Here is a 12,115-nt window from a genome sequence, read left to right on the forward strand (position 1 = left end):
GACTGGAGCTCAGCAAATACTAGTTGAATACAGGAAAGCCACTGTGGTAAGTCTGAATTCATTATGCACAGATAGGTGAGAGCCTCCAGACATGTCTGGATAAAGTGCTATGGAACTGAGGGGAAGAGCAGTTTCACTGCCAGAGGTGCCTGAGGATCATGGGGGCTGTGGGAGCCAGCACGAGCCACAGAGCTCAGGTTGGGAAAGGCTTCAGGGACTCGGGAGGCATGGGCTCTGCAGAGTAGTTAGGGGGTAGTGGGGAGATCAAGGGGCAATCTGGGTTATGTTCACTTCTGCAAGAGGACCGAGAACAGTCCCAGCTTAGCCTCAGAGATGCTCCCCTAAGTCTCAGGGCTCTGCTCCCATCACCTCTCATGTGTCCCTCAGCCACAGAAAAAAGAAAGTAAAACAAAATGACATGACTGAAGTGTTCTAAAGCCCTGCAACTGCACCCTTGCCCTAGAGGTAGAGACTGGAGCGGAGCAGGAGTCAGCCTTCTTGCACCAGCTCAGGAAAGATGCTGCCCTGGCTTCTGAGAAGAAGGGAGGGCAGCGGGGAACCTGTTGACCACATGACCATTTTCAACGTTTTATAGAAAACAGGGGTGTTCAAGATCCAAAGCTCAGACCAGAAACCTCCTAATGAAACGGAAGAGTTAAAAGCTCTCCTCCACTTTCTCTATCTGGGCCATGAGCTCCACCACCCAAAAGAGCACATCTACACACATCCAGCCAGGAGCCACCGTGGGAACATTTCAGACATGGCTGGCAGACACCGCAAAGCATGGCTGGGTCCCTGGGGAACTCACCCTGCCTGCCGAGGCAGAGGGCAGCTCTTCCTCCTCTCACTCCCCCAGCGATCTGGCGGTACCTGGGCGTGCACACTTGTGTGCACGTGCTGTCATCCTTGCCAGGGCAACGACACTGTGTGGGGTGGGACTCCTCGCTGAAGAATCCCACTGGGACCTTTTCACTCACATCAGCAAAATCACTGCTATAGATTCCTGGTGAAGGCAAGGGGAGATTGGATGGCCCTCGGCAATTAGACTGGCTAAGACTAAGATGGGCGGGGTGACGGCCTGGGGCCCTGGGGGTGAGGGCAGCGAGCAGCACAGCTGCGTTGCCTCTCTGGGGTGGTAGCTGAGAAGGATGGCTGGGCTGAAAAGGCAGCATCATTAGAAGTCTGCAGCAGACCAAAGCTCCTGCTGAAAGAGAGGGCAGGGCAGACAGAACCCACAAGGGGAACAATTAACTGATAAGAGTAAACTAATTGTTATTCATATTAAATTAGGGCACAGGTGATTTGGAGAAAACCTACAGACCCTCCCAGATGTTTGGCGGATTTTGCATTGCAAATGATGGTTTTACGGGACTCTTCTGGGATTCAGATTATGGGAACTGGGCCAGGACCAGAGCGGGGGCAGGGCTCCCGTCCTGCTTAACTACACAATAAACACATAACGGTTTGTCCCAGAGGACAGACCCCAGCTTTGCATACTAAACATGCTGGTGCCAGGCTTTGGGGAATCTGAGAAGAGGGGCTCACTACTGGCAGGGAAGGCAGGTGGAGGGGAAGATCAATCATTCAGGGAGACATGGAAGTGCTCCAGATGTTTGGAGCAAGGGCCAAGCTCGGGGGATGCACCAAGTCCAGACATGGGAGGGAAGAATTTCCACAGACCCTGCAGAGGCCAAGCAGGAAGACAGGGCTGGGAGCATGGCTGACCTGGGGGCATGGTGTGTGTACGCGTGTGTCTGTGTGCGTGCAGGTGCTATGAGGTCAAGGGCATCAAGCAGAAGCGTCCATGTGCAAGCATTTCTATGTGCCTATGAGGCGCTTTAGAGTGCGTGTGTGTTCATGTTGGCGCATTTGCATGTGTAACTGCCTCTATGTGCATGTTTTGTGCCTACATAGACATCAGTGCATGTGTGTGTGTGTGTGTCCATACACGGGATGTTGCCAAAACTTCCCACCAAAATGAATGGCAGGCTGTTGTCTCTTCACTGAGCCTTATCATGCTAATTTTAATCTCCTATTATTGTTTTAAATTGGCTCTAAAAATTAATATTAAAAATTCTGTAAACACAGCCTGGGACTAACATGCAAGACAGGGCCCTAGAAAGAGGCTTTATTATTACAATTGTTCCTGCCAGAATGTTGAGGGAAAGCCAAGAACCCCCGCAGACAACATCCCTGAGCCACAGCCCAGCAGGACCAGGCGGACTAGAGCCCAGTTAGTCTAACCCCCTGTTTTATTACTGAAAAGACCTGCCGGGGGGGAGGTCTTTTGCTAGTGCCTTCAGAACCCGCCTGAAATCCAGGCCTCCTCATTGCCATGTTTCCGAGGTCTCCTGAGCTCACCCCGGTGGGTTTGTTTCCCTGTTGGTAAAAAGAGACAGTCTTCATGGTCATTCTGTCCTCCATTTGGTGATTGTGTCGCTGCAGCCGGCTGGCTCAGCAGAGGAGGGAGGCAATGTGCCCTCCGGACGGGCCTGGCCACTCCTCCATGCTCTCTGGTACCCCCCGCCCCACCATCCTGCTGCTGCACCTGACCCTCAGCTGGTGTGGAGTCTAAGGAGAAGCAGAGTATGGAGTCAAGGAAAATACCAGGAGAACACCGACTCAGGAAAGGCCTCTTAGCAGAGTCTAAAGGAGAGAGCTGTAGTAGGGGCAGAAGAAGGCTGAGCAGCACTGGCTGGGATTCTGCTCATTAGGAGAAGGAGGAAATGCTCCTGTACTGCAGCAGGAGGTACTCAGGTTAGATTCAGAGGAAGTTTCCAGCGCAGGACAAGAAGGGGCAGCTATCCCTAGAGACAGTCATTAAGGATACTTTCACCTGTCTGTGATGATGTGCACGGTGAGGTGAGGTGCCTTCCTCCCCTCAAGGTCTTGACCAAAGTGGCTGAGTCTGCAGCCTCTGCCCCCACCCCACCTGCACATCCTCAGTGGGGAGAGCAGGGCCGGGCTCTGTCCTGACAGGGAAGAAAAACTGATAAAAAAGAGTTCCGTGGTCCTCAGCCCCGGCCCGAAGTACGGGACACAGCTGTGGTTAAGCAGTGCCTAGCCGTGGGGCTGGAACTGGTTTCCAGGGCAGGGAAAAAGGAAGACCCTGGAGAAGGTACCAACAGTCCCTGGTCCCGCCGCGAACCCCACCCTGGGAGTTGGCCTCCTCCTGGGGCTGTGAAGAAGACACGGCGGGTGTGGCCAGGTGTCCAGGAACACCGGGAGATGCCAACCTCTAAAATGAGTGCAAGGATGGCTTCCAAGTCTCCCCCAGGCTGACGAAGGAGTATCTGGAAACAGCTCCATAGAGGGCTTCAGGCCACCTTACCAATGCGCCCACAAACATCCAAGCGCGCGCCTACTCACTGGCCTCCGTCCCCTGCCCACAAACACATCGCAGCGGAGGCCCGGGAAATTCCTGGAGAGCCCGCTGCCCCCGGCCTCCCCGCGCCTCTGAGCCCACGCAGGCCTCCTGGCTCTCTCTCTGGAATGCCCGGTGCACTGGCCCTGAAGGGGAGGTTGGGGGTGAGGCTGACGCGCGCCTGCTTCCAAGGGGCAGCAGGGCCCACAGGTGGGGCCGTCCTATGGCAGCCGCCTGAGGACCCCCGCGACCACCCCTTACTAGCACACCGAGCACACCGTATCCTGGCACGGCACCGCCCGCCCCCACCAGCCACCTTCCATCCGGGGTGCTTGAAGCCAAGGAGGAAGCCGTATCCCCCACCGGCTCCCCAGCTCGGCTCCTTGGTCCCAGGGAACCGTCCCCCCACCCTCCCGCAGCAGCCCGGCCGGAAACAATCACCCTTTGAGAGAGACTGCCAAGCTGGGAGCCAGGAGCAGCCAGGATGGAGGCGGGGTGGAATGGGGGTGCAGGCGGGGGCCGAGCTTTAACTCTCGAGAGCCGAGATCCGGGGGTGCTTTCGGCCCCTGCCCGCCACCCCAGCTCCCGCGCCCGAAGCAGGAGTCGCCTCCGCAAGGGAGGGTGCCGGGGGAGGGTGGGGGGCGGTGGGGAGGTGATACCAATCCCTGGGGGGGTCCCCTCGCCGGCCTCCCTCCTCGCGCCCCCGCCTCGGCTGGCGAGGTTGGTACCGACCATTAGCAGCTCGGGTCCCGCCGGCGCTGGCGCGGGCTCGGGGCGGGGGCGGGGCGGGGGCGGAGAGCGGGTGGGGGCGGGGCGGGAGGCGCTGGCACAGCCGCGGCGGCACCGGCGCATCCGCCGCCACCGAGGGGACTCTGCGCCGGCCGGGTCGGATCGACTCCGGCCGCGCGCCTCGTTCGCCCCGCTCCCCACCAACCCCCGCGCGTGCTCCCCGCGGCGCCCTCCCCGCTCCCCGCCCCCCGCCTCCCTGCCCGCGCCCTCCCTCCCGCGCGCTCCCAGCCTTCGGCCGCCGCCTCGCTGAGCCCAGAACGAGCCGGGCAGGGGCGGCGGGGCCGGGCGGGGCTGCGGGCGGGCGGGCGGGCGCGCGGACCCCGAGGTTATGAAGTGGCCCCCGGGGGCCCGCAGCCCGAGAGTTCCCGGGGAGGGAGGCGCGCGCGGCCCAGGGCTGCAGCCTAGGGGCGCCAGGGCCGGGGCGTAGGGGCCGCCGCCCGCGATGGACCGCGCCGGGGAAGCTCCGGACTCGTCGCCGCAGGTCAGTGCTCCGCGCGCCCCCGCGGGCGTCCCGCCGCGCACAGAGCCCCTTTCTGCGTCCCCATCGGTGCCCACGCCATGTCCTCCCGGGCGCGCGCTGGGGCGTGTGTGTGTGTGTGTGTGTGTGTGTGCGCTGCGCGCGCTAGGGGCAACTGGAAAGGGGGCCGAGAACCGAGCTGAGGCCGGGAGGCGCTGCTGCCTAGGGGCTCCGAAACAAAACCCGGCACCCCCTGCCCTTCTCGACCGGGATTACGGGAAGAGCTGGTTCTCAGCAGCTTCTAACAATTGTCCCGGGCTCTCCGCTGTCAGTTCCTGGGCCCCTCAGCAGGTGGTTTCTGGTGGCCGGATAAGGAGTCAGGGGTCAGTCGTCCCCCACCTCCCTCACCCCTGCTGCCCACCAGCCCTCTCTGGATCACTCTGCGGCTCCTGGGCACTGCCAAGTTAACTCTCTTCAGGGGGCCTGAGCTCTGCGGGGCATGCTGAGGGACGCAGGGATTACCAGGGTGGCAAGCGGCCTTTGGGACCTTCGGTGTAGCAAGGAGGAAAGAGGCGCGACCAGCTCACCACCCTCCCACCTGCGCCTGGTCTCAGATCTGAGGTCCCAATCCCTACAAAGTCAGAGCACACAACTTCCAGAAAAAGGAAGCTGAGAGTTGAGGCAGGAAGTAGAGAAGGAAGCCACCGGGTCCGACAGTGCCAGGGAAAAGAGGCGACAGCCCCATACCAAGCAGCTAAGGTCAAGAACCACCCCCACATGCACACACATGGGAGCCTTGGCCAACTTCCCTGTGGCCTTCTTCCCCCAGTCAGGCCTAGCTGTATGGATTCTTGTAGAAGCTGGAACTGAAGGACTCCATAGGTTTCTAATGTACAGGACTGTAAAGGGGGCTTTTTACTGACAGCGGCTAGCCGGGTGCATGGGCGCCAGTGTGGGTGGGGTGCCCAGTGGGTCCTAGAGCTTGGGCTGTGTAGCATGCACTGTTGAAAATGATGGGGTGCAGACGTCCTAGTGCCTAGCACTGTGCAATGCCTGGATGTGTTCTTGCAGAAATGGGAGGCGCACCACTCCCTAAGTTACTAGGGCTATGGGGCATGTTGTTCTAGGGTTTTCTAGGATTTGTCTCCTGTGATGATGTTTCCCTACCTCTGCTTGGTAGCCACTACAGAGATTGAGACATTTCCTCCCAGAGCCTGCTCAGCTGGTAACCATTAGTGACCTTACTGGAGCAAACATCAAGGCTTCCCTTTCTTCCATGGGGCGAATACCCTTTCCTAGGGTCTTCAAACAGACTTCTCACTCTGCCCACTTCATGCCTGGCACTGCCAAAGGTTCTGGAGCTTCGTGACATTTTCCCTCTGCCCCTTTTGATGGAAATGGAAATGCTTGCTAAGGTTTACGGGACTGGGAGAATTAATGCATCTGTGCCCCATTCAGCACTGGAGCCAGGAGCTTGCTGTTCCTGTTTCTGTGCCTGACCCCAAGGTGCTTGGGGATCACCACAGGTCCAGGTTTCTGGTTGAGCAGGTACTCACTGTTCCACCAGAAGCAGGGGCAGGTAAATCCCTGAGCAGATCAGCTCCAGCAACAGGATTGGCACCCGTGGCAGAGACCAAGGAGCTTCACAGGAGGATGCCCAGGGGCAAGCCCAGTTTCCCGGCTCAGGCTTCTGGAGAGACCTGGTGGTTCTCATAGTGGTTTCTCGGGAGTGAGGGGACCAAGTCAGATGTACTTTTCCTAGTTGTGGAGCTCAGGGTGATGAAGCAGGCTGGGAGCTGGGAGTGAGATGTGGAAGAGGATGTGCTGACTGAAAGGCTGAGCGGACAGGAGCATGGGGGGCTCCATTGTGTCTGGAAGAGAGGGATGTTGCTCCTCTCTTCTGAGAATGGAGGGGAGGAGAGGAAGGGGTCCAGGAGGGGAAGGGATCAGAGAGAAAGCCTGACACAGGCAGAGAAGGAGGCAGTGAGATAAGAGACAAAGGCACGGAGGCGCACTGGCGGACAGCAGAGGGAGGCACACAGGCGAAAGTCAGGGCGTGCCGAGTGGTGAGTTGGGGTGGGATGGGGGCCTCCCCCATTCCCCCACATTGACCTCAGCAATTGTCCACCCCTGCAGGAGGCCCCTCAGTGGAGCAGTTGGACATTCTATGAGGAAGGTGCTTTCCCATGGCTCTGATGAATGTAAGGGTCTCTTACAGAGAAGCCCAAAGGCAGAGGGAGGACAGGCTATGAGGTCAAGCGCACCAAGAGCTTGCAAGGACTTTCAGGGACATACTTTGGCCACTGATGATCTCCCAGTGCTGAGGGCTGTTCACCATCTTCTGGCCCCTGCCGTAACCCTTCTGGTCCTGGAATGCAGGGCAGTGGCAAAGGGTGTGGGGATGCGGAAACCTGGCACTCGGGGAGAAGAAGACAAGGCATGCACCCCCTCCCCAGGCCTCCAGGCAAAAAGACCTTTGGGGACCCTGCTGAAGACTAGCCAGGGGACATGGAAGAAGTGCACTGGGGACAGGCCCTCAGCCAGGCTGTATGAGGTCCAGTCTCAGCTCCATCTGTGGCTAGCCGAGTAGACTTTGGAAAAAGAGCTCTCTAAACCCCAGCTTCCTGAGGACCTATAAATCAGGAAACTGTCATCTCACCAGTTTTTAGAAGAAATATTAGATAGATTTTAATTTAATCTATGTATTTTATACACTTTCACCCCCTTTCTTCCGGGATCAGGATGTCTCTAGAATTTGGAGTAGCAGTGTCAGGCCAACCCTGGAGCCAATCCCACTGGAATCGGGCAGTGTGTCCCGCCTCCCTCCTCACCCACTTGGGTCATCATACCTCCAGACTCTGGGCTGAACCCACCCTTCCTTATCCCGACCCAGAGATCCCAGAGCATGCCTAGCTCAGAGTTCGTCCTTGCCAAACACAAAATAATGTTTTCATGTCTAATCAGTGTTAAATCGAATCCTTCCAATTTTTCAGCATGGTCATCTAAAAAAAATCATGAAACACAAAAATTTCATATCTGTGAGCCCTTCTTATCCATGCTGAAAGGCGGTCAGAGGTCCCCCAAAATTCAGTTCACTTGCACCAACACTGACCAAGCATTTATTGTGCTGGAGGCTCTGCACCAGGTGCTGGGAACATAACACATCAAATAACCCAGAAATCCAAATCTAGTGTTTTCTGGTTAGCATTGGAAGGGTTATGTGGGTTTTTTCTTTTCTTTTCTTTTCTTTTTTTTTTTTTTTTTTTTTGCAGCTACAGCAAATTTACTTTTCTAATGAGGTTTAGCTCCAGCCAATATTAAAATGAGCCTGCGCTCCCTGCGCGCACACCAGCTGACAGTAGGGCAGAGGCAGCCTCCGTGCCAAGTGCCTGGCAGGGATTAAGGCTTTGCCACTGATAAGCCCAAAAGTGGAGAATATAAGTCTGGATCAAGAGTTGACTGGATTTGAGGACTAACCTTGCCCAGGGGGCCGTGGGTTCCATGGCTCAGTCTTCAGATCCATGGCAGGAGCTCTCTCATATGTGGGAAATGTGAGCCAGCTATCTGCTCACAGGAAGAACAGCAAGCGGGATGAGGAGTGGAGACACGGAGGCACAGCGTGGGGAGTGCAGTGGTCCTGTAGTTGGAGGCCTGGCTCTGCCCGTCCTCCGGCTGGCTGTGTGGGCCGGGGTTCTCTCCTTCCCCTCTGCCCATCTTGCTTCCTCTGTCTAGGGCAGGTGAGCTGTCTGGCCTCTGAGACCATGAGTCTGTCTTTGGATTCTGGGCTACTCATTCGGCTGTCATCCAGAAACTATTAGAGGCCAACGCAGGGCAGCGGGGGCCACTTCCCTCCCCACCGTGAGCAGCTCCTCAGTCACACTGGCCACATTTCAAGTACGAAACAGCCACATGTGGCTAGAGGCTGCCATCTTGGGCGGCACAGATACAGAACGTTCCCGATAGCACAGAAAGTTCTAGTGGACAGAGTGTTGTGGACCTGAGCCTGCCCGGGTGGTTTGGCAGGGTGGCCAAGTGCAGGACCATACTCAGATCCCAGTTCTGCCGCTTGATAGCTGTGTGGCCTCGAGTCGTTGCTTAACCTCTCTGGGCTTCAGACTTCCCAATTTTAAAATGAGGGTAATAATAGGATGTTTCTGAGGAGGAAATGAGTCATGACAGTTAATCATGCTAATCACTCAGAGCAGGCAATAACTAGGGCTTTTTTATTTTTTATTTGAAAATAGGAAGCCATTTTTATTATTCAAGTATTTAACAATTCACTTAAATGCTTATTAAAGAGCTCACTCTGCCAGGCCACCCACCCCCCATTAACACAAGGCCTTGCTACCTGTCTGACCCTCCCTGAGCCTCTACCTCCTCCCATGGGATGGGATTATTCCTGCACCACGCATCCCTGGGAGCGAGAATGAGATGAGGAAAGTATCCTCTCTTTATGTGGACGAAGCCAGATAGAGGGGCTGATGCTGTTTGGAGGTGGGTGCAACTGAAATTCTGTTTTAACACTAAAAAGCATCTGCTAAGCCTTTCAAAATAAGGGCAGCAAAGGAGGTGTGGTTAGCTGGCACCAGCCAGCACCGTACAGAGCAGGGATGGAGGATGGGATGCGAGGGCCCCCTGCCTGGGCTCACCCCCTCCCTGGTCTGGAGGGTAAGATATCCCAGAGGTCGCCCTGGGCTCAGCAGAGGGAAGCTCTGGGAGCGGGGCCTGCAGGCCTTAGAGACCGGAAGACTGTGCTGCTCAGAGCCCGGGATGCTGCTCCCAGCTGTATCTGCAGCCCACTGTGCCAGAGTGGGGGGCCTCAGTTTCCTCATCTAAGACAGGAGAGGGTGCGTGAGCATTTCCTTACCTGGGAAAATCTCTTCCACAGAGCCAGAGGCCAGATGGAGGGAGCCTGCCTGCCAAGCCACCAGGGGCAGAAGTAGAGGGCTGGACTGAGGGGCAGGAGCTGGACATAGGTAGCCAGGCTGGCACTGGACACCCCAGAAGTAGATTTCTGTAACCCTGGGCTACTCCGTTCTTTTCACTGAGGAGGGGCCGGCGCCCAGAGCAGCCCTATTCCTGTCTAGGACCACACAGCAATGTCACACGAGGCAGAGGCTGCGCACCCAGTGCCCTCCCTGGCAGGCTGTTGGTGCTATTGGCAGACAGATGCGTAGGGGCTGGGGTTGGGGCACAACACTGAGACTCCCAGAGCCCCTTACCTTCTCTCTTCTCCCTCAGACAGGTGACCCAGGAAAACCCATCGCAACTATCCCTGACAGAGCCCTGGGCAAGGTCAGCTCCTTCAGGCCACAGGCAGCAAATTAAAAATACAGACAGACTTTAATGAAACCCATGAATCGCTAGCCTGCCAGAGTGTGTCCATGCACCCTGACCAAAGGATCTCGCCAGGCGGTGAACGTTGGCAGACCCTCCAAGGCTTCAGACCTGGGTTCAGGGCTGCCCAGTGCCCATCTTCCCCAGACATGAAGTCTTCTGGGTCCCCGTAGCTAATTGGGGGTCCCCTTTGGGATGTCTTCCTAGCCTAAGGAGATCACCACTGCTCTGACACCCTTGAACATAAGTCCTGACCCCCAAGAAGCGCCATTGCTGGGTCCCTCTGAGGCAGGGCTGTGGGAAGTGCGATCCCTGTGGCAGTGCTGTCAGGCTGTAGGTAGATATCAACCCCCCAACCCTGCTAGCCTGCCTCAGCCCTTCTCCCTCCCTCCTCTTCCCTCATCCACAGACCACAGAGTGGGAGAAACAGCCACTTGTGGCACAGGGAGGACACTGAGCCCGGGGAGGCCAAAGAATCGGCCAGTCGCACCTGTGCTGCACCTGACTAACGCCGGCCCCGCCCAGGTCTGCCAGCCTGCCTGGGCTGAAGTACAGCCTGCAGCCCAGCTGTTTTCCTCCACGGTCAGAGTTTCTGAACGGAAGCTGAAGTATTACTCTCCTAACTCATCACTTGTCGATATTAACTTCTTCTCCCACACATAAATCTCTCTCTCAGAACAAGTGCTCCAGCTCCGTGTCTCTGCGGCTCCCCAGGCTGTCAGTGGGGCAGGCACACTCCTTCGAGTGGCATATCTGGAGCCTTGGAGGGGGGCCTCCCCCAGGCATGCCTGGTGCCTGTCACCCTGTGATTCCCAGAAGGTGCATGCCTGAGATCACACACAAACACCCAACCCAGCCATGAAAGCTCACTGAAGCCCAGGGTGCTGGCCCCGAGGGGTGTGCTGTCCTTGACTGTATCTAAACAGATGCTCTGGATGAATGACAGGCTCTTTTTCATCGTGATTTAAAAAAACACATAACCTAAAACTTATCATCTTAACCATTTTCAAGTGCACAGTTCAGTAGTGCTGAGTTATTTACATTGTTGCAAAACAGATCTTTCTAATCTTGGCAATTAGAAACTCCCATTAAATGACTCCGTTCTCCCCACTCCCAGCCCCCGGAAGCCATCATCCAAGTTTTTGTCTCTGTGAATTTGACTACTCCAAACACCTCATAGAAATTGAATCCTATGACATCTGTTTTTTTGTGACTGGCGTATTTCACTTAGCATAGGGTCCTCAAGGTTCACCCATGGCAGAGCATGGGTTAGAATGTTCTTCCTTTACAAGGCTGACGAATATTCCATTGCATGTATATGCCGCATTGTCTCTATTTTCTTCATGCAGCCACCTGGTTGACAGGTTATTTGGTGCCAGGACATGGAGCAAAATCTCAATAAATGGCAATTCTCCCCACTTGCCCTTCCCACTTGGGAGATGTGTGGGCAGACAGGCCACCCAGCAAATACTTCCGCCCAGAGGGAAGCTACATCAGTGTCACGGGAGCATGGAGAAGGAAGGTGCCCCATTTTACCTGGTATCCAGTCAGGCATCTGGGGCTCCCTTCCTGCATCCAGGGCTACCCAGGCATCCTGCAGTGCCTAGCCCCGAGTGTGAAGCCACTGGGGTGAGTGCACCACGCCTGGTCCTGGGGGCCAAGGAGCTCAGCAAGCAGAGGCATAGTGAGGGAGCGAAGCATGTCCCAGGCAAATGTACTGGCATGAAAGGATGTCTGCCTCCTGTTCTCATCCCTGCTGCCTTCCCCGGATCCTAGGAAAGAAATCAGCCAGGTACTCCTAGAGTCTGCCTGGGGACAGGAGCCCAGGAGAGCCTGGAGAGCCCTTCCCCCAAGTATGTGGAGGCCTGCCTTACGCCTGTGCCTGGCAGCTTCTGGGCTCCATGTTGGTGGTGGATCCATAGCTCTACTGCTGCTCACTGTGTGATAGGTGGCCTGGGAAACCCAGTATTAGCATACTCTACCATCATGGGCACTGAGACTGAGGACTGCTGCGTTCATCACAGCTACACCTCCTCTGCTAGGGAATACACATGCTGCCCATTCTGGCTCACACATATTCTCAGGTGGCAATCCCCCCACCCAAACACATTGCCCAGGCTGGAGTGCAGTGACACCATCTCAGTTCATTGCAAAAGCTGCCTCCCGGG

The 12,115-nt window shown here is 56.5% G+C and overlaps 1 protein-coding gene across 2 annotated transcripts in view; it reads left to right on the forward strand.

Moving 5' to 3' along the window:
* Positions 1-4,199: 4,199 nt before the first annotated feature.
* The window catches only part of B3GAT1 (beta-1,3-glucuronyltransferase 1), a 31,989-nt gene continuing 24,073 nt past the window's right edge, over positions 4,200-12,115 (forward strand). The window contains exon 1 of one of the 2 annotated variants that reach the window (XM_032284913.1): positions 4,200-4,634. The gene's annotated coding sequence lies outside the window, so the exon portion shown is untranslated. The remainder of the gene's footprint in view (positions 4,635-12,115) is intronic. The other variant, XM_032284917.1, reaches the window with a different exon arrangement.

This window comes from Sapajus apella, unplaced genomic scaffold (genome assembly GCF_009761245.1).
Source record: "Sapajus apella isolate SASKATOON/1434 unplaced genomic scaffold, GSC_monkey_1.0 scaffold16, whole genome shotgun sequence".
NCBI lineage: Eukaryota > Metazoa > Chordata > Mammalia > Primates > Cebidae > Sapajus > Sapajus apella.